At 32.2% G+C, this 27,454-nt stretch overlaps 1 long non-coding RNA gene across 1 annotated transcript; it reads right to left on the bottom strand.

Moving 5' to 3' along the window:
- Positions 1 to 6: 6 nt before the first annotated feature.
- On the bottom strand, positions 7 to 26,778 carry LOC117781739. Its single transcript, XR_004617199.1, has 3 exons — positions 25,891 to 26,778; positions 468 to 621; positions 7 to 91 (listed from the first exon to the last, which is right to left on the bottom strand). It is a non-coding gene; the product is annotated as an uncharacterized LOC117781739 (long non-coding RNA).
- Positions 26,779 to 27,454: the final 676 nt, after the last annotated feature.

Genomic DNA, 27,454 nt, shown 5'->3' with positions numbered 1-27,454 from the left:
CTTGCGTCGTGCAGGTGCACGTATAATGCGACCGGCATCTGGAGCGTCCATGGTGTCTGAAATTCTCTGTTGCGTTTAAGATTAAATAATGCTAGAACGATAAAAAAAAATCTTAAAATCTTAATAATAGTTTTAACATTTTTTAATTCAATTTTAGTTTTTTTTGAATCAGCAACAGATATCTCGATTTATATCTCCACAAACCAATATCATTCAAGACACACACCTGTACTCTTATATGCACGCACTGCTTGCTAGGTTGGAGAAATAGCTATGTGGTTGCGAGCACAGCTACACGTTCCACAGTGAGTTCAGTTGCTACTACGGTTGCAAACTTCTCTAAATTACAGTGCACAAATGATCTTATATAACAATTTCTACTCGATAAGATACAATTGTTATACTCGGATCACAGCCAAAAACGACCATTCAAAATTGTATTTGAAATTAAATACGTATATACTCACTTCTATTTTCGAATCGCAGAGTTCCGCATTTTGTTAGGCATATGTAAATGATATCTTCACAAATTTTTGGCAGTCACAATTCCGTTAAGTATGGTTGCTTATCCTTAATGGCAATATGTTTTTATGGAAGCAATAGTTGCAGTAGTTAACAGAACTGTAAAAAAAAAAATTTGAGAATTATTATTGTGAATTTTAAACCCAAATTAAAGATACTTGTTGCAGATAAATCACTTTAAAATTCAACAAGCCAAAGAGGTTTTCAACAAGATGCATTTTTAAAATTGATTATAGAAGCAAACTCAATTGAAAAACTCTTTCTCTTTTCCTTCATCGTTGTTGGAAAAACTTTTCCCTGCAGTTGCCTGAATAATATATGAACTTCACTCCAAGCACAAAATTGCTCAATGACAACAAAAGGAACTTTCGCTTGTAGTTGGATTTGTCGTGGCTTTTTAAATTAAACTTTAAAGGGAAGACAAAAAAACTTAACTGAAAACTGCCAACTAATTGAATAATTCATCGCAATTGAGTTTGATGGTTGGCTAATAGATCTAGTCTTAAGATATTGGTAAAACCATTTATCGTAGCGATTAAAGCTTTTAAAATATAAATTATAAAATAAAATTGTTTCTGGATTTTAAACAAAACATTTAAAAAAATCACCCTATTTTGATCTCAATAAAAAAAAATTAAATATTAATTAAATTTGTATTTAAAAAATCGAGTATAACATTAACTTGAAACTATGTGAACCCAAAAATAAATTTTTTTTGTAATTAAAATAAAGAAAAGTTTTAGACAAAACTTGAACGCGTACACCAATCTAACAATCAAACAAGAAACTAAGCTTATTATATTTATAGAAATCTACAAAAAAATTAAATTTTTAATTTTTATAAAAAAATTTAGATTATTATTTCATTAAAATTTTAAAATTAAATCTAAAATAGTACTATAAACCTTTTTTTTAAGAATTGACAATAAAAGTTTATCCTTTTGCAAAAATGGTCTAAGATTTTCCCAATTATTCAGATACATTTTTATATGAGTTTTTTTAACACTTTATATTTATTTGTGATGCCTGCATGAATAAAAAAGATTTAAAATGCCGACAGTTGACTCGGCATAAAGCCAAAAAAGTATCTACATCCCTAAAATGGACAGCAATCAGTCTGCTGACGCTTACAATCAGATACAAAGCCTATAGATAGAATTGTGACGTCAGTTAAATGAATCACGGATGTTAAGCGTATTTTCCGTGATAAAAGTGATAAGAAAAAAGTTCAAATGCAAATAGTCGCTTATCAAAGCTAGTATTTGTTAACTGTTGGCTGTATGCATTTTGTTTGTATGCCAAAGACAAGGAAATACACTTAATTAATGCGCAAAGGCGTAACAACAACAACAACAACAACAGTTGAAGCACAAAAAGTAGCAACAACAACACAAAGAAGAAGAAAACAATGTCTAAGTGATTACAAATACAAAGTGAGCGCATGAATCCAAAAAAGTGTGGATGAAAAGCGTGGAAAAGCAGCTAAAAAGCGCTTGCCACCTGCAACTGCCACTGCAACGGCAACAAACTGCGGCAGCACACACACACACACATATATATATATAGCAACGTCGTCGCTTTTTATTTGTTTTCATCACGTTTGTCTTGGACGATTGCAGAATTTTCCCTTTGCATAACGCGAAAGATGCCGGCGCCAAGTTGCAGAATTGAATTGCAGATGAGCTGATTCAGCTGAGCAACCCTCTCTTGAGGGAAAAACCTCCTCAAGGTGTGGAAAACTATTTGCAATTGCACAAAAGACTAAGAGTTAAATTATTGCGCCCGAAAAATGCGTTTGATTATAAGTTTTGTCTTACAAAACTTAAACAAAAAACGCACTTAAATTTGTCTTTCATTTAAACAACCAAATTTTCTAAATTTTAATGTAATTAACAAACTTAGGTTAATAAAATAATGTTATGTAAATAACATATATTTTGTAAAAGTTTTTTAGATCAACTAACTAAAGCTTAAATATAGTACAATAATTAAATAATATTATTTTATTTAACAATTACTAAGATTTCAGAATATAATTTAAATAATATATTTTAGTTAACTATTAAATTAATTGATACTTAATCTTTCTTATATTTACAGTCATAATTAAGACGAATTGAAATCGCACTTGTTTTTTTCTTGCACGATTTAATATAGTCGCATTACAACAAAAGTTAAACAATTTAATATTTTCTTATACTCTGCTTGTTTTTGTAAACTATTTCAGCTTAATCTAATATATTTTAAAATTGTGTTTCAACATTAAAACCTCATAATTAGGAAACTTTGAAACTTGCTACACAATTATCGGCAAAGTCGTTAAAACCTTTTTTGGGGTCAGTTCATCAGTTTGTCGCTCTGTCATTTCGTCATTTTGTCAGTGCACTAATGAAGACATTTCGCAAACAAAAATTAAACATTTATTGCTGTTAGCATGCATTAGGATTAAAGATGCATGCCGACATTCGAACCTCTCCAGATTTTTGACCTCCCATTACACCTCGCTCCAACCCTGGTATTTGGCAAAGCTCAAACGCCTTTTCGCTTAATGCGACCCACTAAAAAAAAAGAATAACTGCAAAAACGACACGTCTACTGCAAAAGACAAAGAGAGATGCCAAATTGAGGCTGAAATTGGGAAGGATGGAGATTGAGGGGGGGTAAGATTGAGATGAAGAAGGGGAAAGGGGGCGAGGCCAGACACAAGCTCAGACAAAAGCACAAGCCCTGGAAATTTGGGTCAATTGGCTCAGTGGAAGAATAAAAAAAAAAACTTGTTCTCAACGCTTGCTGACAATAATAACCGCAAGATACAAGAGAATCAGATAGACCAGCATTATAATACCCCACAGTTGACCAAAGATAAAGAAAGAAAGAGAGAAAGAAAATAAAGTCAATAAAGCAGAGTGTAAGCTGCATGATATATGACCATATATATAGAGATGACAACAGATTTAAAACATCAATAATGGTTAAAGTTATGCCATAAATTGTGCCTGACAATTTTCAATTAAGTGGAGAGTCTTAGGAAAAAAAGGAAGTTGCAATTGATTATTAAATTGTTGCAACATCTTTATACAACAGGTGGCACTTTGTCACATCAGTTAAGAAATAAAGCTAACTGCGCCATTTTTAGACTTATTGACAGAGAAAAACACTTGAATTATTGTTGTTTCTGTCAATAAATTGCATTTATTTATGACTCTGTCAATGAAATAATTAATCTAAATGATAATGAAGACAGCTAAACAATATTGCGATAAACAATTACATTTTATTCAGTTGCTAACATTAATTCTTAGATTAGCAAAGTTAATGCGAAGTATCGAAGTAAAGTATGCCAAGTAATTGCCTTAAAAACATTTAATTTCTCAAAAATAAAATAGTTTCTTGATTATTTTTGTTGTTTTATTTTATAGAACAAAATAGATTTACTTGTCAGAAGAATTAATTGACATATTTTATTCAGTAAAGAAGTGGCATGTAAACAATAATTACTTAATTTTAGAGTTCAATGAATTTTTAGCTGAATTCAAACAATTTTAATCTGTCCATCTACAATGGATTGATTTATAACAAGTTTGTAATATCAATCTTCAATAAATGATCGTTAGATCATACTTAATAACATTTGAAAGTAAGTCTAAAAAATAAAATATATAAAGTTTTGTTTATTGTCATCTATTATCATATTGATTTATCGTCAATAAGTTTATTTACTCTGCTTATCTATTTCAAAGTATATTTGGCAAACAATCGATTCTAATCAAAAGACATCAATTTAAACTGAATTAAATAACTGAACTATAATTTTATTCTCTTTGTCGATTGATTCAACAAAATTTTCAAATTGAATCTTTCCATATCTAGAATTGGTTGGCAATGCTTGACTGACGTTTTGAAATTTGTTTTTGTTTTCGGAAAGTTTATAAATATTTGCACTTTGTGTGAGGTGAGACAGCTGTGAATTCATCACCATGATAAAACTGTTTCCAAGGGCAACAACCCACTTGTTGTTGTTGTTGTATGACAAACTTTTGCTTACTTTTTTTGTCAACTTTTTGCTGAGGCTACAAAAGTATCTCTAGACTCAGGGGAAGGGAGAAGGAAGTCGACACAATTCATGGATCATTTGGCAGAGCAGCATTAAATATTGCCTATGAAAAGCAATATTTAATCGCAACGAGGAGGAGAAGGTGGAAGAAAAAAAGAAGGCCTTTGACTTCTCTATAATAAACGTTGTGGAACTACGCGAGAATGCAAATCGAGTTCAATGAATTTCTGTGTCAACAGTTTGCCATTTTTGACTTTAATTAACGCAATCGATGAACCCAAAAAAATATATTTAAAATGTACATTTATAAAAACTTTATTAAATGAAGTGGAAAGTTGAAATTACTTTTTCATGAGCTTCGCCTTTGCTTATCTTGAGACTCTACTGTGGAAGCTGTTTCTTTTTTTTTTAACGCTCCAAACGCTGCACTAATGATTTTTCACAAGCGATCAAAATCGCTGTGAGAAGAACGTTATACACTATCCAACATAACATTATTACACTGCACATATGCAATGAAAAGCAAGGATTTTAGAAATGGAATAATTCATATAATTGATTATTTATTACCAAGTTTAGGTATCTATATAAAGACCTTTATGTTCAGATTTATTATGACGAAACTTTTGTAAAGCTATGATTGTTATTACTTATTATTATTTAACATGTAGAATGATTAAGTATAATTTAATTTTTAATTTCATTTAACTTTGCAAAGTGTTTTATACGTTCTAAAAAATACAGACAACACCTTTGATCTACACAACATTCGAGTAATGTTTAAATATTTATTAGATTAATTACTTACAATAAAAAAAAATTATATCGTATTTTGGTTCTATTAATTATTTTTTAAAATGTATTTTCTATTAATTCTATTACTTGTTTTGATTTGTATTTATTGCAACAATATAAAAATCTCAACATCTTGCTGGCTAGTGTAATTAAAGAAAGGCAGCAATAAAAAACACGCCCCCAACCGACGAGGCAAGTAAATTCAAATGCCATGCAAAAATGCAATCAAAAGCGCCTCAAAGAAGGCGGCGCGAAATGAAAGACGATTGGGACAAGTACAGCAATGAGAAGGGAGCCGAGAGAAGGGTAAGTAGAGAGGCAAAGCGATGGCAGGGGAAACATAAAGGGGATGGGAGTTGTTGTAGTTGCACGATTTTGGCGCCTCAAGTGTTAATAAAATGTTTGCAGTTAAGTTACCGTAACACATGCGGACATTTGTTGAGAATGTTGCAACGAGCAAGAGGAAGGTGACAGGGGGCAGGGCAACATTTGCAAAATTCAATGCGAAATGAATTGCAACCAAATGTGAGGCGGCTGCTGTGTTGCAAGATGATTGCATTTCTTTTCAATGATTGGCAATACGTTGCTTCAAGCAGCATCCAACATAAATACATATATAAATGCACATGTGTGTGTACGTATGTGCTCACATACAAATACATACGCACAGCGCAATGGCAGTCAGTCAGCGAGACAGCCTGAAAACTGGGCAGACTAATGGGCGGGGCAACCTGAGCCGCAACTTGAGGCAACATGCAACAAAAGCAGCAAAAACAGAGCAATGGAATTTGCATGATATGCTTGCCATATGCAAATACTGGCAGTACACTAAGAGAAATTATGTGAAATGCAATTGAGAAGTAAAATTACAACAACAAATTAATCAAAGTAAAAACAAAGCTGTATTAAATTGATAGATTACTCATATAAATTAAATAAATGGATAATTTAATTTAAATAGAAGATCAATAGATCTTAAAATTTTAATTGCCTTTACTATAAGAAAATACATTGTATATTTTTTTAAGATTAAGTTCGTCAAGAATTTGGGAATACGTTCAAATTTGACAAAAAAATTGAGAACCAAGTTAATTATACACAGAAATGATTACCAAATCTGTTTCTTTTTAATCTGACATCTTTTTTTTAATGAAAATTAATTTTAGATTAATTTACAGCATTTAAATCAACTATATAATTGATCAAGTTTTATAGATGCAGATATTTAGAAGTTATAATTTAAATATTCGATGCAAAAAAAAAAATCAACAATGTATCAAAGATATAAGAATACAAAATATTTCTTCTAAAAGTTCAAAGCACAAATAAAATTAAGTCTAGATTATTTTGTAGATTTCATAGCCCATAAATTTGGGGTAGGTTTAGTGCATTGACCAGAAATTTTGCTATGTGTAAGGGTAAGGTGTTAAAGCCGCAACTCGACGTTGCACTTGGCTGCAAAAAAGCGAAAATGCAAATACGTATTCACATAATTTTTTTGACAGCCGAGGAAAACACCCGTCGTAGACAATGGGGTTGCAGAAAAAAAAGACAGAAGAAAAACGCTAAGTGAAAATTCCACGGAAACTGCGAGGCCAAGTGGATTTGGACTGCATAACTGCATAGAAAGTGCAACTGGTATGAAAACAGGCTGAAATTAAATGAGCGTTAAATTGCCAAATTATTAGAAAGATATTCAAAGGAAAAGAGAGGGAAACAATTGATATAGGGCCTATTAAGAGCACAATGCTAAATAGTTTACGGTTATTATGATTGTTATTGCGGTTGCTTTGTTTTATTAGCATTTCCATTTCAAGCGGTTCAATGACCCCCTAAAAAAAAGACTCTTTTTTATGAAGAAAAGCAAACACATCGACGAACTTAAGTCTAAAACAAAGATGAAAGCTGCAAGAGAAGCTGCAAAAAGATATATGCATAGAAAAAAGTACTCATAATTTTGGTTGGAATGACGTCATTGTTATCAGAGTTTCCAATTATACTTGCCAATTATAAGGCATTAACTCATTTTGTTGGCCTTAACTTATCAAGGCTTTGCCGATAACATTTGTTAAACAGCAAAATAAAAGAAGAAATTATATGAAAGCTATCTCTCTCTATCACTTTTTACACTCTTTATTGATTTAAAGTCCAGAGGGTAAAGTAAAAGTCTATAAAAGTTCGAGTATTTCATAATATATGGCGATCCGTCAAGACGATAGAGGCAATTGTTTTATTGGACCTTCCATATAAAATGCGTTTGCTCTTCAGGCATCATTATCATCGACTGACGAATGTTTAGAAAGTCATAAACAGTTATCTGTTTGTGTTTCTTTCTTGCTTTTCTTTTTGCCGTGATAACACCCATCTGATTGTTTGTCTTTTGTCTGTCTGACTACGCAGATGTTTTGTATTTTTTTTTTTGCCATAATCATCACTTTAAATAACAAATAACTTATTTGCTCAAACGACATATGAAAACATTTTCAGTAGCCGATGGATATGCCTTTATATTTAATTCCAGCCCCCGCGTGGAAATAAATAATATATAAAACTCCACGGGTGGAAAAAGTAAAAGCTACTCTAATATTAAAATATATACATAATATAATATAATATATATATTACAAATTTTCACTATAAAAATTAGTAAATAATGGGTTATATATAAACAAAACCATAAAGCTCATATTCAATTTTGTTCGCATTATATTAAATTATTTCACTATAAAAATGAGTAAATTATATGACTTGAATTTAACAAAAATTTGTAACCACAATTTTGCAACTTATATCAACTTTCTAATTATGGATAGCCATTCAATCTAAGTTTTGTTGAAAATCATATATATAGCTTTCCTTTGTATTTTTAATCGGAAGTCAAAAATAAAACAATTACAAACCAGTGAAGATACATATATCAACTTGGAGAATTGGTAAATTGGTAAAAACTATAATATTAGAGTGAATGCAGATTAAATGCTTACTTTTCAAATTCATTGACACATTTGTGAATTCTTAGCTGCAGGATTTAAATTGGAAATATGGTCGCTGAATGACTGACATACTCATAATTATATAAACAGTCGCTAGATATCAAATCAGATTAAATTTTAAGCAGTCCACAAAGCCCAACGGAGTGCAAACATTGCTTGCATAGTTGCAAATGTAATTAATATGAGGATTGCAACACAACACACACTTCTGGTTTGTCATCTGTCCGACAGTCAGAGACTGATTAGAAGTACATAACAGAGAAACCGAGCTGAATAAAAAGAGGAAAAGAATATTACAGTGTAGAGCAGAGTTAAAGGCTGTCAGCTGGCGTTGGTCATATCAAATAACCTTCAAGTGCACAAATGTACAAAATTACTACAAACTGGAAGCCAGCCAACCGGTTAGATGCACACTTATGACAGTCAGGCACATACATGTATACAAACAGACATATATACATATTCATATTCATTTAGTTATGTATGCGCGGCCTATAACAAAATTAGAAAAACTGCAACACATTAGCAAGCGAAGTAGAGAGAGCGAAGCGTGGGGAGGGAAAGAGACTGCCGGGCAAACTGCCAAGCTCAGTCTGTTCCTCCTACTCCTCCCCCTTCGCATTGCTGCAGCAGCAGAGCGGAAACTGTTGGCCATACTGGACGTCTGTTAGCCAACTGACTATGGCCTTATCTCAATTGCAGACCATTTCTAGACGCATTTTCTAATTAATATACAATATCCATGCAATTGTTGGGTAATTATCGATACCTACTCACACTTGTTGTTAGAGATATGTCGAATCTAATTCAGTTTCCATAATCAAACAGGGCGTTAACTTAGCCAGTGGGAGGAAAGGCGACAGAACGACGCGACGTTTACTTATCTAACTATTGGCCATTTAAGTACTTAGTTCAGGTTTGTCACTTAAAGATACTTTTGCATGTAAATATACACTGTTTGAAAATATTAGCGTGTTTCATCTTTTCTCGTTATTGGGACGCATTGGTATAATATTGATCAGGAATCTCAAATAAGAGTTGAGAATTCTTTATTTTCAAAATGTAACAAAAACATGCAAGAATTTTTTATTATATACATTTTCATTTAATTATAGAAAAGCTCTTATTAAAAATTCAAAAAAAAAATTCCAAAATATCAAAAATACTAAATTAAATAATAATTTAACAAGAACGTTTGTTTACATATTTTAATTTTTTAATAAAAATCATCAAATATTTTAAATATTACATTGTATGTTTTCACATTTGAGAAATAAATAATTTAATATTATTTCAATCAGTAGAAATCCCAGCATAATATAACCGTTGGAGTGATTCCATATGGAGGTCGTTCTATTATGTGTAATCTCTGCTTGAAAGATTGATTGTCTCTCTTCTGACTAAGTACAAGACCTTGTTATGACACACACACTCAATTCTGTGTGTGGGCTGCCACAAAAAGCAAATATCCATTTAAATGCGTACACAAATATCAATTAAAGATTTGTTCGGTTCAATTAATGCTGCTCAAACAGCCACTGACCTTTGGCTGACTTACAAAATTTCAAGTTTAAGTGGCTTTTGCCAGGGATTTGAACCGTTGCGCTCTGTGAAGGTCATTTTGCTGTTTGCATTTCATGGTTTTTTGGGTCACGGCATCAAGTTTAAGTACTTCTAACTCTTTGCAGCCTTCGAAGCTAATTTATTTATTTGATTTTATTTTTGTTGACTTCTTTATTAGAAATTAAGTTACATTTACATTTTTTTTTTTTTTTGTTAAGCCACATATCTTTAAAAGTATTTTAATTAATTACTCCAATAATATGCCAAGAGATAACAAACTTACTTTAGTGAAAGTCCGCTGTTTTAAAAAGAAATCGCTTAATTAAATGTCACAATAATTGTGCAATTGTCACATGAGTTGAGCACAGCATAAAATGGGCTGAGACCCGCATATGTCTCCGAAAAACTTCTTAAGAAGTTAACCTAGTTTACAGGCATGTGCACATGCTAAGCGGTCTTCCCGGCCATGGCTAAAAGCCCTCTTAGCCGCTTTTGCCGTGTTTACACACGAATTTCAGCATATAGTAAGCTTAAAACATGCCAACATACTTAATATACCTACACATATTTTTACTTTCATACATATTTACATAGATCACGCTATTTCAATTTGCATGTGGAAGTCAGCAAAAATTTTATGAAAACAACAAAAAAGCAAAGAAAAAACTAAAATCTTCAGCATGTCGAAGTTTAAATACACTAGATATATATTTTTTGTTTATATATTTTTTTTCTATACTTTTGGTTTTACTTTTTTAAGGAAAAAAATTTGCATTCAATGCAAATAAAACGAAAATTTATTTTTCTATCTGGTTTCTTTCATATTGCTTCAAAACAGAAAATTCAATTTATCTCGAAATTTAAAGGCAGTCTAATATTATTTAATTGTCGCATGTCAACACATAAATCAAGATTTTACACATTTCAAATGGTTTATTGGGATTATATTCCCCTAAAAGCTGGACACTCTTTCTATTGTAATCATGGTACCCTATGCAAAGGGCATTTAAACCGGTCGGTGTCAGTGCCAGTTGGCTGCTTTTGCTTGCTTTTTTTTTTATATATTTCTTTTTTTTTTGCCAGAATTATTTTTGACAATTCGATGAGCAAAACGGTAAAAGAAGAAAGTCAACTCCAGGAAGCGGGCATAAATAATGACGGCCAGCAAAATTCATGCAAAAAAAAACTGAGTCATTAACTTGGCTGAGGTGCTCTTACTACTGATGATGATGGCAATAACAAAGAAAACCTTAAAGAACCACAAGCAGAAGCAACTAAACACATAACAAATAATGATGTTACATACACGTTGTTATAAAGTTTATAATCTATGTAAGAAATCAGGAAATTAAAAGTTTTGAGCTTGAAGTTACACTCTACAAGCAGTCATAATTGTTAATAAATAAATAAATAAAATACGATTTCAATAAAATGTAAATTCCCTTGGTGCACCACAACTTTTGTGCTTACTTCCTTGTTCTTTTGTCTCTAACAGGAAGCGAGCAACCAGACAAAGACTTGCAACTAGAAGGGGCAACTTTGCTACCTGTGGGCGTTGTCAACAATGCCAGACACAAAACAAAAACCGCACAGAAAGAAACTATTTTCCGTGCTAAATTGAGTTTGCATTAGGCAAACTAGGGATTGCCCATGAAGACTTGGTAGACATGGTACATCTCAATTCATTGAAACAGGAAACAACTGCAAATACTCGCACTCTACGAAATCATTCAACAATCAGCACTAAATACATGCTGGATGTATTTACTTGATGTATCTTATTTTATTAATATTTTATCTTTTTCTTTATTACTTTGTGTGCTGATTCTCACGCTCTAACTGTAATTTCAGCTTCAGCTTCAACTCCCAAGCGGCTGACATTCATATGGCCATATGTTGGCAAAAAAAAAAAAAATTAAAAAAAATTCCATGATTACATGAATGAGAATATTTTTCGGATTTCTGATTTTCCGATTTTATTTCTCATATCAAGTTTTGCCTTGCCGCCTGCAACAGTTGTTGAACAGACACGACTGTCGAAATATTTGGTTAAAGATTCATTACAACGGTTTTATATTCGAGTGCATTAAACAAGTCAATGTGATTTATGTATATCGATTGCCAATGATTGCAAGTTCCAGAAAACTGGATAAAAAATAAACAAGTGCAATTTATTGAAATATACCTGGGAATAACACTGGAACCGGTATTGGTTCCGGAACCCTTAACCGAAACTAACCGTTTCAGTTTGAGTGCCGGAACTGAAACCGTAACCGAATGAAAATTCTCTGTCAAGAACCGAATACCGAAACGTTTGTACCGGTACGGTTGTGGTAAAGTTGCTAGGTCAAAGAGTTGTCTAACTTCCAACTGCCATAATTTGATCAAAACTGAATAGAATTTCAAACGCAATGTCATTTTGATCATGATTTGGACTCTAAAATTATTCTGTATTCAATTTTTGTTAATTTATAAAATTTAATTTATTTTCGATTTAGATGGTAAGGGTCCCTTTGAAATTTTGAAAATTCAATATTTTAAATCTCAAGTTTTCACTTTAATCAACTCCTTATATCGTAATTAATATTAAACAACACTTTAAACTTGATTCTGAGACCTTTCATTTTTTTTGTAAAAAATCATGTCAAATTGGATAAAAATTTTGACTTGTAAAGTGGTTAAATCCGAAGTCTGACCAACTTCAAACTGTCATAACTTGATGAAAACTAAACAGATGTTTAAGCGGACTGTCACTTTTAACATTATTTGGCATTTTAATTCATTCTCCATTTAAATTTTATTAAATTTAAACAAAAAAATATTTTTCCTTAGATTCTGCTAGATATTGATTTCGATGCTAAGGGTCCCCCCTTTGAAATTTAGAAAATTCTAAATTCTAAATCTTAAGTTTTAACTTTTAATCAACTCCTTATATCGTAATTAGTATAAAACAACAATTTTAACTTAATTCTGAGGCCTTTCATTTTTTTTGTAATAAATCATGTGAAATTTAACAAAAATTTGGACTTCTAAAGTGGCCAAATCCGCAGTCTGACTCCAACTTCAAACTGTCATAACTTGATCAAAACTGAACCGATTCCCTGGTATATACATTTTTGTGACGATGCTTAAAATTAAGCTACACATTTGAATATTTTAGATTCAGTATCTTAAATATATACTTTTTTTTCCGGAAGTTCGGAAAAGCTACCAAACTAATTAATTGTTTGCAGATGAGTAAAAAAATTTCGATCGATTCTCATTAACATAAAAACGCAAATTGAGAAATTTTCTAGAATGTATAAAAAATATAGAGTACTTGTTGGTTTTAAATATGCATAAGATAACCAAACTTGAATACTTTAATTTGTACTGTAATTTTCAAAAGTTTATTTTTGTTCTTCTTCAAACAAAGTCTCGTAAAATGTAGGTTTGTTATTGTTTTATGACAAGCAAAAAAATCAGAAATACCCTGTAACTATTTAGCTTAAGAACTGTACTAAAAGATATTGTTGTTGTCGAGTATAAAATAAAATTGATCAGAACAAAGCCATGAACCCAAATTTCACCTAATAGCTTTACCCGCAAAGTTCACCTAAACAGCTAAGCAACCCTCTTTCAATACAGGGTATAGCAACATAACAAATGTGAATAGTTCATGAAGCTCAGTCAAACCGTCACATAGCATTTCCGACTGCAGTTAGACATGAAACTAACTGCCAGATCGGAAGAAGGGGAGACACGGGTGACATGGGCCAGTCGGTAGTACCTTGTGGTGAGCACGTGGCCCCCAGACGCCGCTAGTGGACAATAAAAACAACAGCAAATAGGGGCACGGCACAGCAACAACAACGACCGGGGGATAAAAGGGGAGCGGCTTCCCCCTGAAAAATGTGTCTGCTCTGAGGTCTAAATAACAACCTGAATCCGCAACGTGTTTTATTGGAGTTGTTGGTATTTATGGAGTTGCATGACTCCCGAACCAGACAGAGACAGAGTCCATCAAGCATTCCCCACACACCACACACAGTGGGAGTGCTTTATGGAACGACTTCTGGAATGGGGGAGCATGTTCAAGTAAATCCATCCACCACTTTTTCTTGATATTGTTGTAGTTGATAAATGCAGAGTTTTTAGTGTCTATTTGTGCTTGTGGAAGGTGCGCCCACTCACATAATTTCCCCACAACAGCACAGGTATTTGCATAAATATATATATATACATAGCTTGAATAATTTGACGCATGTGAAAAAAGTCAAGTACAGAAACTGGCCAAACTAGCGAACCACCTGGGAGCCACTCTCAAATGTGGCAGTAAACTTGTTCTGCGACTAACAATTCGTGGGGGTGTCTGCTCCAAAGAATTTTTACCACTTTTGTCACTAAGAAACCATAACAGAAAAATTCCTTTTTATGTGAGAAAACTATAGTAAATTAAGAATACATGTTCTAAAATCTATTACACGATTAATTTAAAGTAGTAATTTAAAAATACATCGAGAACCGACAACTTGATTTTCGTGAAAACGTTTTTCCACTACTATAAATTGTTTTCCCCTTGGCACTTTTTTAACAAATTTTAACTGTCATATCTTTTTCAAATCTAAACCGTTTTTCGAGCAAAATGTCAATTTTGTCATTATATGGCCTTTATTATGATTATGCATCAACATTGGGAAAGTTTTTTTTTCAATCCTGTGCATGTTTTGCATACTTTGTCCTGATTAATTTTGTTAATTTATTTTAAAAAAAATAATCTCTACACGTATTTTCTATTTCCCCATCTACCTGTATAATATTCCCATTAATTAACCCACTTTTGCTGTTATTAACACAGCATTTAACAACCCACAACATGTACACATTGCGATTATGAAATTGAAAACTGTTTTTGTTTAATTTCATTCTATTTATTTACTTATATGCCACAACAAAGAGACTGGAAATTAGATCATGTGCAAATGTTGTTTTTGATTATTTGGAATATCTTTTTATAGTGCTTGATTATCGCTCGACAAGACAGTTAGTCACAACATATAAACATAGAATCGGACATACATCAAAGTGTTAATATATATATATATATATATATATTGTTTTATTCCTCGACATGTTTATCGAATACGGAATTGACCTTCTATATTGCCAAATTGGATAGCTCGTGTTTTTCAGTTTTATTGGAAGCAAGTTGTATTTGACTTTCTAAGCTGATTTCCCGTTTTTATTATGACTAGAAAGTCTGACCATAAAAATTCATAAGCATAAGCGAACAATATCGTTTATAACCGCTTGACAGTCCAATATAATTTATATTTACATTGTACGATGAGTATCTGTGTAAGTAAGTATCTGTATGGGCAAATGTATCTGTAAGTGTATAAGGTTATATTGCAACAAAAACGCATTATAAATGCTGCTGATAATTGCACGTGGTGCTGCTGAGCATGTTTATATACCCTGTAATAGTCGCTAATCGTAATGTTTATAACCGCAATTTGGCACAAACATTTTTTATAGCCTGCAACCGTTGCGTAAATATTGAATGTCAAACCATTAATAATTTAATAACTTCAAATCACTTAAATATGGAGCATTTCTGCAAAAACCACAATTATATTTTAAAAATTATATAATCCAGCATAATGAAAAATTGCTTAACATCATTTTACGAGTTTAGATTCAACCTACAACAAACAAGTGGAAGGCTGAAAAATAATTGGAAGAAATATTAATGATTAATGGTTAATTTTCCTCATAAAACTCAGTGATGGGTGAGTCAATCATTAAGTAAATATTTCTTTTAGTAATTATCAGCTAAAAATATAACTTTTCAATTAGAATACCATTTTGTTGACGATTCGATTGCCTTTTTAAATTCAAAAGACATAATAATGATAAAGAAAATAATTGTGTATAAGAATATCAACAATTTCACAAGATAATATTCTCACTTATTATATAAGTCAATAGATAGCAAACATTCAATTGATCGGAATTCTCTGCCTAATAGATAAATATCGCAGTGAAATTATTGTCAAATAAATATTTGCCGTAATTATTAGACAATCCATGTTTTATTAACAATTATCATAATTATTTTGTAGGGCATTAAGCGAGCGTATACAAATTAATTAATGGCAACACAAAAAGAAGGAAAAACTATTAAGAGCCAAGGCGAAGGCGATTGAAAGAAGCGGAAAACTATGGTCGAAATGCGCGAATCGAATAAATAATATTTTGTATTTGGTAAATAAAACGACAGATGTTGAATTAATGCCAATTGGGCACGCAACAAACTTTTAGTTAAATTGAACAATACGTATTTATGAGTGTGTTTTCAGTGTTATGAGTGCGATTTCTTAAGAGCTGACCAAATGGAAGGTGTTCAGGGATTAATTTCACATTGCGTAAACTATTCTTTCAAGGTTGGAAAATGTTAGAAAAAATACAAATTGAACAATTCCAAATTATTAGTGGGCTCAGCTATGTAACAAATCAATTGAGATAGAGTTGAATTTTTTCTTCCTTTTTTTTAAGTCAACTCCCCCACATTCACTTGCACTCTCACTAATTGGCTGTGAAAAGTGTGAAAAACTTTCGCCCGTTGATGAGAGTGAAGTGTGGAGAGCTAAACATTGGAAAGTGCAATACATATCATAACATGAACCACAATCAGTCTCCAACTGGGCACTTTCCTCAATAGTCAACGGTCGCCAGGCAAATCAATTGTGCTGAACGATCGTCACGTTTGCCCACTTCACTTGGGAATGGGACACTGTTGATAGATGATGATGATGATCATCATAATGATGATGCACTGTAGGTGAGCTTGAGCTTTCAGCTTGAGGCGTAGCCTCGTTTGCTTTTACTAACATGTTAACGCATAAATAACATGATCAGCGTCCGAGTAAAACGGCGATGACAATGACAAACCGCTAATCATAATTTAAGCATAACAACAACCACAAAACAACATCAACAACAATAATAACAATAACACACCGAACAAAATCGACTAAACGTGTGTGCAACTCAACAAATATGTGAAAATAATAATAGGATTGTGGCAATGTTAACAATCAGCAACAAAAACAACTCAGTCTGGTAAAAGTTAACATTCGTCGTTGTCGCATTTAATGAGGCGCAGCGAACGTCCTCCAATGTTGATTTGCTAACAAGCAAAGCGCCCAAAAAACATCCGATTATGCGCTGACCAAGAGCGTTGTCTTTACATTTCAGTTGACAGTGCATCAACAAGAGATATCATCATTTGTTAGCTAACTTAACACTGATACTATACTATCAATAAAATGAAAATTCTTAGAATACTGTCTGTAATGAAAGAATGAATTGATTTTATATTATTATGCAATTCTAGAAGATACAACCTGGAACTTTAATTAAAGCATAATATTTTATTCTGCGAAATAAACAAGTAAACTTGTGGGAAGCTTAACAAATCAAAATGGTGATATATAGATATCGATTTACAATTTAATGTCTTAGTTTCTGAAAAGTGCCCTTATCGCTATTTTATATTAGCTATATCGTTTTTTTCTTTTTAAAGAATCAAACTCTCTGTTGTGAGCTGTTGTGATTATTCTTAGTACTTTAGCATTTAGTAATTAAAACAAATCTAAAGAATAATAATAAAAATAGGAAGTTATATCGATTTTTCTTTCAGATTTTGTTAATATTGGTTGGCAAAAGTTGCAGTTTCTGCAAGTAAAACAGTAAAATAATTCTGAAGAGTCTCTCATCTGCGGTTGCTTTGATTTTCTAGTTTTCTATTAAAAAAAATCATCATGACGTGAAGTTAACGAATTTCGATTAGATTGCAAATCAGCAAAATGAATTAGTAAAAGTTGCAAAAGTTGTGGCCAAGGTGCTAATTGGCCTGCACTGGTACTGCCAATCTAGGAAGGTTAAAGGTGTGCCAATTAGCCATGGGCAGGACTCGATGCGATTGCTTTTCGACCTGGCTAAAGTGTTGCGTGCCAGAGTAAACCTGGCGCAATTTCCACTTTTCCATACTTTTAGTTTTCTATTTTTCGAGTAAAAAAAGGTAAATACGTTTTTAATTAAGTGGGCGCTGGCTTCTGACCTAGCAAAAGCAATTAATTAAACAAATGTGCCAATTAGATTTGAGTTTATAAAAGTGTATTACACCAAGAATAACTTAGATTATTCAGTCAATTAAGTTAAGTGAAGTGCATCGCTATTGCAGCAATTTATTTTAGAAAAATTGTTCGATAGTCGTTTTGTTTATTTGGGCTCTTCAGTTGTTCAAAACACTTGAAAGTGGCGTGTTGAAATTACATACACCGCAGTTTTCCACACTTGAAATTTTTTCACACTTTCGAAGTTCAAAGTTCATGCTAACAGATAAATGCCTGAGACAACAGACAAGTTTGTTGTTGTACATGAAGTAATACAAACAAATAAAGACTATTCAACCGAATACTAAATCCTAAATAGATTTATAACTATCTTAATTTAATCGCTCACATTTAATTTAGAAATATATTAAAAAATACAAATATTTAATAAAATTCTATATAGAAATTTAAATCTATGTACATTTTATACAAGTTTTGGACTTTTGTAGTTGGAAGATAAGCAAAAAATTAGATTATTCTAAGTTTTTTAGCTGCTAAATTGCTTTAACCTTTCACACTCTACTAAGCGACGACACATGCGTTGAATTGAAGTTAATGTGCACACATAATGTTCATAAATCGTCAGTTCGTTAGACACTCTGAGTTCAATAAACTCAAACAACAAGTTAGAGTCTGAGTCTGAATGAGAGTCAGAGTTGAATCATTTTCATTTCCGCTTTTCTCATCTGCTTTTGGCCAAGTAGTTTTTATTTTGTCTAAAATTTAAATTGGTATTACTAGAGGAAAAAGTCAGAAATGAAACATACGTTCAAGAAGAAAAAGGAGGTAACACAACAATACACTTTTATTGCTCGGGTCAAAAAAATTAATGAACAATGGACAAGGCAACAACGAGATAACAGTCACTATAGCAACAACAACAAAAACAGCACAAACAACACTAACTACAATGGAAAGGGGTGCAAACAGACAGTGACCCATTGGTTCCAATTCATTTGGCAACAACAGTAAGTAAAAGTGCCATTAGTCGTAAGTTGCTGAAAGACAGATACCCTGTAACTAGTTGTTAAATATGCTGCTTGCCTGTTTTCCCAGAATTTAAAATATATTTTATAATTTGCAATATACCCTTGTCTGTAACATCTATAAAAGCAGGGTATACAATGAACAGTTGAGAACAATTGTCATTCAATGAATTCGACATTTTTGAATTTACTGTTTAATTTCAATTCATTATTTTCTGCTCGACATAATTGTCGCTTCCCGTTATCTCATCCTTTAACCTAACAGGAAATGAGCTCAGTATTTATTGAATATTATAATGTGAACTTTGAAAGAATTAACGCTCATTTATTTTGTTTATCATAAAATCAAAGAAGGAGGAATATTTGAGGCATTTACACTAAGAAGAACATATATAAAAAAAAAATTTTAAATAATATCTAGAGCAGAATATATTGCCGAATCATTCTGCTTATCTAAAAGAAAATATCACTTACCATAATCCTATACTATCAATAATTTTTTGTTTTACTTTATTTAAAAAAATCTATTAAATTTTATTTTCAACTTATTACGTTAATCCGGCACACAAATCGCACGTTGACAAATACTCTCATCGATTCATAAAGCACAAAGCGAAACAATTACCATCAATTGCAGCCAGAAAGCCTCGAAACTAACAAAAAATCAATGACAAACGTCCAAAGAAAAAATGACAAAAAAAAAAACAATCCGTCATTTAGCAACAAGAATTCGAAATGCGTCAAAAAAGAAAAGAAAAAATAGTAGCGACAACATAAAGCAAAATTGGCAATAAACAATAAACAGGAATCAATATTTTGTATTTTACAATGATCTGTTGAGGGTCAAAGTTGTCATATGAAATATACAATAAATAATGAACACTTTATGAGACTACAGCTAAATGAAAATAATAAGAATAATGTGTGTTAATAAATACAAAGTTTGCTTAAAACTTGAAAATTTGCTTAAATATTTGTCGGACGAACACATTTAGAAGAGAATTCGAAAAGTTTATAAGATTGCTTACCTAAGCAAAACAAATGATGCTTATGCAATCTTTAAGATACTTAACAAAATTTGTAAAATTGTTCCATGCTTAATTGGTTATGTAAGTGCACAGTTTTCCTCATTTTTATTATAGCTTTCAAGAGTTGTAGCAATTGTAACTTTTGTTGTTAAAGGTTCTCAAGACTTCTGATGTCTTATTTTCAAGTTTGTTTGGCAAACTCTTCCCGGAACAAATGAAGAATTTCTGCAATTCCAAGCAATTGCGAGCATAATAAATTATAATTATGTCCCGTTAGTTTAGCACTACTTTGGCTGTTTGCCAGCCTCTAAAAACTCAACTACTATAGACAATAAAAAAAGCTAATAAGATAAAATAAAAAAGTTTGCAGCAGCTGCAAAAAAAAATTATATAAAAAACCTAGAATTTTCAGAATAAAATGTCGATGGCTGCGACACATCCTGCACGTCCTGGCAGCCGGAGGAAACAAAACCAGTCCCGACAGCAGACAGGGCTGCATAAACTATTTATTGACCGAGCAGACAAATTTGTCAAAAATGTTGCAACAACAACAGTTGTTGCCATGGCCTTAAACAAAGTCCACACGCCACAGTTGCAATTGTCTGCAGTTTTTACACAGATACACACATATACACATGTTTAACTTATGTCTACTTGTGTTTGACTGTGTGTATGCAACAAAATATTTCCTCTCAAGTGTTGCCGACTGATTGCAGCAGCAATAGAAGAAAAGACAAGACAAAACAAGATAAATCTTGGCAACAGCCTTGCCTGGACAATTTCCGATGCTGTCTAAAATCGCAATGTCGATTTGCCTTATAACGGCTTATGACACAGCGAGCAACAATTTTTTATTGCACATTTGGCAAATCATCAAGCACTCAACTTCCTACAACAATTACTTAAAGTTGCAGGAGCAAAGTATTTACAACTGAAAGTGAGGATGAGGGAGGGAAAGAGAGGCATAAGTTAGAGCTTAATTAAATTAAGCTTAGTTCGTTAGCTAAGTAAATACTTTTAGTTAACTAGTTCACAGATTAAACTCATCTGTCAGTTAACCGAGCAGGCAAATTACAGACAGCTGAGGGCTGCAATGGGATGGAATTAAAGTTTCGTTTATCAAACTAATCAGTTAAATTAATCTCATAATTTATGCAATTACAAGAAAGTTTGCATAAAGCCTGGATAAGTGAAAAACTTTTTTTTAGTAATAATTAATTTATTAATTTAACTTCAACTAAAAGCAGTCAATAAATAAAACTAATTTTTTTATGCACTCAATCCTAGCCATATTCAAAGCATACCTTTTTTTCTATATCTTTCTTTTTCTTTTTTATTGTTGTTATTTTCAAATCTAGTTTATTTTAAAGAGCTAGTTACACTGGAAGCAAAACGACTGCGGAATGAAAAATCTCCATATAAAAATAACAGTCAAAAATTTGTTCCCCGGTTTTTTATATGAAGTTTTTCTAATTTATTTTACAATTTCTAAACTCCACTTTTATTATTTTCTATACAATCGTCAACAAATAGAATTTACTTAAATATTTTCGAATCTTTAACAAATTCTTAATTCTCTATATTGAGTTGCATATCTTCAACTCAATTGCAAACTTGTTTTGAAATCTAGCATGAGAAATGCGACTGCCCAAGTGTAATTTGAAGTAGTAGCATTTATTGTGCAGTTAATTACGAGTATATGTATCAGGTTTTTGTAAATATGAGTTACCGTTCCGAGAATATCAAAGGCAACAGCATTTTGTGCTCCCACATAAATTGAAAACCTGAAAAAGCCAAATAAGTGGAAGCCAGAGAAGCGATAACAATGCAAGACTCAATGCCAATTAATGTAGCATAGAAGTATGTAGTTGCAGCTCATTAGAAACGACCTCAAAGCGTAAAAATCAAGACGCGAAAAATATGCACTGAAAAGAGTTGAAAAGAAAGAAAGCTGTGAACAGGAGCAGATTCCAAGCCAAGCTAAGACAGACGGATAAACAGCTCAGAGTAGACAAGACTAGGCCCTGAAGTGACTCTTCGAGTAGGTGTCTTGTATGTTCTATTGTTATTTCGTTACACACATAAATACAACATGAACTTCATCCCAAGAGAGAGAGACGGACAGACAGATGAATAGAGAGACATAATATAATGTGGGAAGAAGACGGGAGCGATTTACGAATGAGGAGCAGGTATGTCTTATCAAGTCTAGTTTGCCATTTACCTTGTCAGCATAATGTATGTGCATATATGTTTTTTCTGTACATTTATGTATGTGCACACTAAGCAGCATTCCACAAATGGTTTCCCTTTTGCCATGTTTCTGTAAGCAGCTTGAGGAATCGCAAAGATACTCGATATCAATAAAAGTTTATAACCAAAGAAACTAAGTGGAAGCCAATTCCGTTTGTAAAATTATTCTTGATATTTTTTACTTACAAATAATTTATCTAGCTACCAATACAATATAAACAAGTTTTAATCAAGGCATATTTAAAATTTTATAATATTTTATAATTTAAGTTAAGTAAATTTTCAAATATTTTTTAATGTATATTAGATATGGTTAATATATTCAAATATTTATATTTAATTATTAAATTCAAATATACATTAACAAATAGCTTGATATACTTAAATATAATTGAAAGATTAAACGGTCTATATTTAACAACTATCTTGAATGGATAATAGCTTTCAATATGCTTAAAAGCTTAGCCTTAATCAAACTTTAGAGATAGCCCTCGCTTTAAAAAGGCAACCAAGTACTCTATAAAGATAAGAAAAAGAAGGCCCTAAAACAGCAGCAACAACGGACAGCAGCTAAAAGGTAGACAGAAGCAGACGTAAAGAAGGAGAGAAAAAGAACACACCAGTTGGCAGTCAAGGACAAAGTAGGTAAAATATAGAGACAGAGAAAGAGACAGAAAGAGAGAGGGAGTAAGTGAGTAATGCAGCATGGCAGCTTTTAAGAATGTTGCACCTTGTTGCAGGCACATTACACATTACACTGGCGCTCCTCCGTTGTGGCAAGTTAATGGAAATGCAGCGCATTGCAAATCACCAAAACAGAGAGAAATCTCTGGAGAGAGAAAGAGTCTACTCGTTTACTAGTGTTATGCTACAACATCCTGAAAACATTTCCAACTAACATGTGTGCTTTTATATGAAGAGAAAATATGTTGAAAGTGTTGTACTTATACGCTACTTCCGTTGATTACAACACATAAAGACGTAATAAAGTGTGGTAGATAATGCATTATGTAGGAACAGTATAGAAGAAATTACAGTTGAAATAATGACTAGTCTATGATAAAAGTTTTACAAATTTTTCTTATTTTTAAAATAAATATTTTAAGATACATATTATTCTTGATAGAATTTTTTGTAAAAATTCCTCATAGTTAATCTGATGAAAATAACTTTCCCTCTTTTGATATCTATCAGTTTTTTTCAGTATTTATCGATATGCCAATGAAACTGTATAGTTTAAATCGTCAATCGCATTTGCTGCGCTTTCATAATATGTATCTTCAAGTCATTAAGGTTTGTTATAGTTGGAAAGGCCGTGTATCTAATAGGCAACAGAATGTAATTAAGACAACATTAAATTGTATAGGCCCCGTTTAAGGTCATGGGCAGATATAAGACTTCGCAATAACCAACGGAATTAACGGAAACAATGGACAGAACAGAATTGTTTTTATAAAATATGTATGAGCGTTTCCTGCAATTTCTTAACAAATCTTGTTAAAGATTAAACTTTGGGCCAAAAGATATTGGCATTGGCATTTGCATATTTAGAGAGGAATACCCAGCTGGCATAACAAATGAATGAATATACTCTCTGATTTTATTCTGAGGAAAACCAATTGAATTACACTAGACAACAAAGCTACAAATATGTAGAAACATGTTATACAATATAATTACAGTTAATTACATCTTTAAAATAGCAATAAGTCGTACAGAAGTTGAATTGGTTATTTTTTAAAATCCTTTGAAAGAATTGCATTTTTTTATGTAGATAATTCAATCGTAGACAATTTTAAATTTTTTTTAAATATTGATAAAATGTTTTCAGAGAAACTAATAAATTCAGAGATTAATCTTCTTCGTTCGACGATAATCGGAAATCAATCTATGTTGACTAGTGTTGTCAAAGAAGTGGACTGGATACTAAGTTCTACACCTGCCGCAGGTAAGCGCAACAAGCAAAACAAAGCAAATAGGAAGACACAAGAAGACGAAGACAAAGTCGAAGACGAAAAGATGACTCAGGTAGCCAAAAACCAAAGCAAGCGAAAAGTAATAAGTAAACAAAACAAATAAGAGCAAGAATAAATCTGTGCAGAGCCGAAGAGTAAACTTAAATTAAATAAGACGCAAAACGGCCAAAAAGAATAGAAGAGAAATTAAAGAAAAATTCACCTGTCACGAGCAGAGCGAAACGCTCTCTGCACTCAAGTGCGGCGTTGTTATTTGATCGCATTTGATAGATGCTCTTCTTAAAAAGATACATTCAGTAAGTTTTAGTGCTTGTATGTATGTGTATAGCGAAAAAATGATTGCTTATGCAACCTATTAATATGCATAGTTGACGGATATAGAAGAGTCTAGAATCTAATAAGAAGAGAAATTTTAAATTCCAATTGTGATAGATAGATTGATACTTAAAAATTTTTTTTTATATTTTCAAGATTTTTAAAATATTAGTAAATGCGTATATGATTTGCAAAATTCAATTAAAAACTTTAAATTAAGTTAATAGATTAATTGCAATTAAATAAATAAATATATTTATTTTTCTTAATTGCACACATTAAACTAAACTTATTTTTTATATAGAGGTAGAGTATGATCAATTCGTTAGTTTTCATGACTTTATGTATTTTTAAGTTTCGTCTTATTTGCCCAAGCCTTTTCCCAGCCATCTATTTATAACCCCTTAGTTAATGGGCTTAAAGCGACCGACAATGTTGGCTTAACAACATGTAGAAATTAAAAAAAAAAAGAATAGAAAAGAAAAGAAAGAAACACAACCACAATTTAGTCATTGTGATTAATGAGTAGAGAAGATACATAGTTTGACTCACTAACAAAGTTGTGTGAAGCTCACACACAATGTGTGATTATGGGATACACAGTTTGAGTTTGTTGTGCAACTGCCACAAATGCATGCCAGCTATTTGGTTCAGTCGAGCGATGAATTTGATAAACGTAACTGTATCTGTATCTGAATCTTCAGTGACTTCACGTGTGATCGCCTATATATTGATTGGTAAACCTTACACACTTTAAATTTGAAATCATTAAATCATGTCTAACGCTTAACGGCAAAAGTAATGCTCAAATGGCCTTAAACACACAGATGTATCTACTATATACATGTGCATGTGTAATTAAGACATCTACAGTGGCGTTCACCTTTTTTGAACTACAACTAATACATATTACAAAATAATATAAAAAAATGCAAATGCAGATAATTTTATTTTTGTTAAAGTCTATGTAAAATATTACTATTTTAATAAAATGTAATATCTGAATTAAACAATAAAAACAAAATATGGCTGAACATGTAGTGGGTCACAAAAGCTGTGAGCCACTGTATGCGTGCAAGTATCTCAGCTGACAACAAAAACCACCCCCAATTGGATGCTGTACTTGGGCTCGAGAAATTTCAGCACATAGAAACAACCTCCAACGGAATGTCACCCCCAAAAAAATGGGGTCCATTGATTGAAAATGTGTGTCAAAAATACGGCAAGTAACGGTACAATCACTCACCTCTGTGAAACAAAAACAAGAAACTGGAATTTAAGCGCTGGACGTACAAGTTGGTTGGTAACTGTAGTTGTTGTTGTTGCTGTGGCGTCGCCTGCGCTGCTGCCTTGGACAGAACTTGGTGTAGTAACAACAACAATAATAAGACGGATCAAAGGAATGCGTTTTGCACTCTCTCTTCTCTCTTTAACAGACACACACACACAAACGCACGCACGCACACTTGCTGACGGCGACGTTTTGATTCACTTTTTATTATTGCTGGTCGCGCGCGTTCTGTGCTTTTATCTTTACTTTGACTGCGACGTCAGCGTCGACACTGGCAATGACATTTTCTCACCATACACACACACACTTAAGCACACGCGGTGGCGGTCAGCGAATTTGTTGTTGTTGTTGATGTTAGTGTCTCTGGGATATGCAATTATGCTTGGGGTTTTTAGCAAGGCAGACAGGTGTATTTGCACTTACAACTAAACATACACACACATACAATTACAACGCGACGCTCAGACAAATGAGAGACAAACAAACGATGCAGACGCTGGCACCTGGCACTGAACTCTTCTTTTCTTCTCTTCACTTCTCTTTTACTTTTATTTTATATTTTTCACGCGGCGGCGACTGCCGATGGCTTCAGTTGCAGATATATTTTTGCTGATTCGCATTTACTTTTCTTTCTTTTTATCTAATCTTGGTTTCTTGCTGCGCTTCGATAATACCTAATAGACTCTTATCTTGCACTTTGTCGCCTTTTGCACACACTTCACTATTTGTAATTAATACATTCGTATAACAATCATAGCGCGACGTTCGTTACTCGTACATGCTTCGGCGTCAAAACAACACCAAATGAAAACGCAAACTAAGTATTAAATCACTGTTGCCAACTTAGCTGTTTTATAGCTAGATCTGGCTATTTTTAGAGTTGGTTTGCTAGCAAAATTTTTAAATTGTTATTAGCTAAAATCTGGCTACCTTAAATATATTTTCAACTGAGTTTTGATCTTCATATTTTGGTAAATCTTTACAAAAGTGCACACAAAAACAAATTTAGATGCTTTCCAGACAGAAACAGCTATTAATCCCCTTAAAAACTTGGCAGCACTGGTGTGGAAGGCTGCCACCAGGTCAAAAGGCTGCCACCCTACAGAAACTTACCGATCTGGCAACTTGTTTTAATTGGGGCTGCCACCATACAGAATTTCAAGATCTGGCAACTTGTTCTAATTTAATAAAATAAAAAATTCAGTTGCAACTTTGAAAATTTGACTAAATTGGAATTTTTCTTATTTTTGAAGCTAGAACTTTTGAAAATTTTTGCAGAATTTTTGTTGGAATTTTCTCGATTTTATGATATTTTATTTGTTTTTTTTAGAATTAAATTTTTAACTGCTTTCCTCTTGGGTTGACAAGCTTCAAATTTTTATTAAAATTTATATATACTTTTTTTGAATTTCGAATTTTAAATGTTTATCAAAATGTAAATTTATTTCAAAGTTATTACATTTTAAAATTTGCATGAACTAAAATTTAAATTTGATGAACGCGCTTAAATTATTTGTTG

This window comes from Drosophila innubila (genome assembly GCF_004354385.1).
Source record: "Drosophila innubila isolate TH190305 chromosome 2L unlocalized genomic scaffold, UK_Dinn_1.0 4_B_2L, whole genome shotgun sequence".
Taxonomy (NCBI): domain Eukaryota; kingdom Metazoa; phylum Arthropoda; class Insecta; order Diptera; family Drosophilidae; genus Drosophila; species Drosophila innubila.
This window is presented reverse-complemented; position numbering and strand designations above follow the sequence as displayed.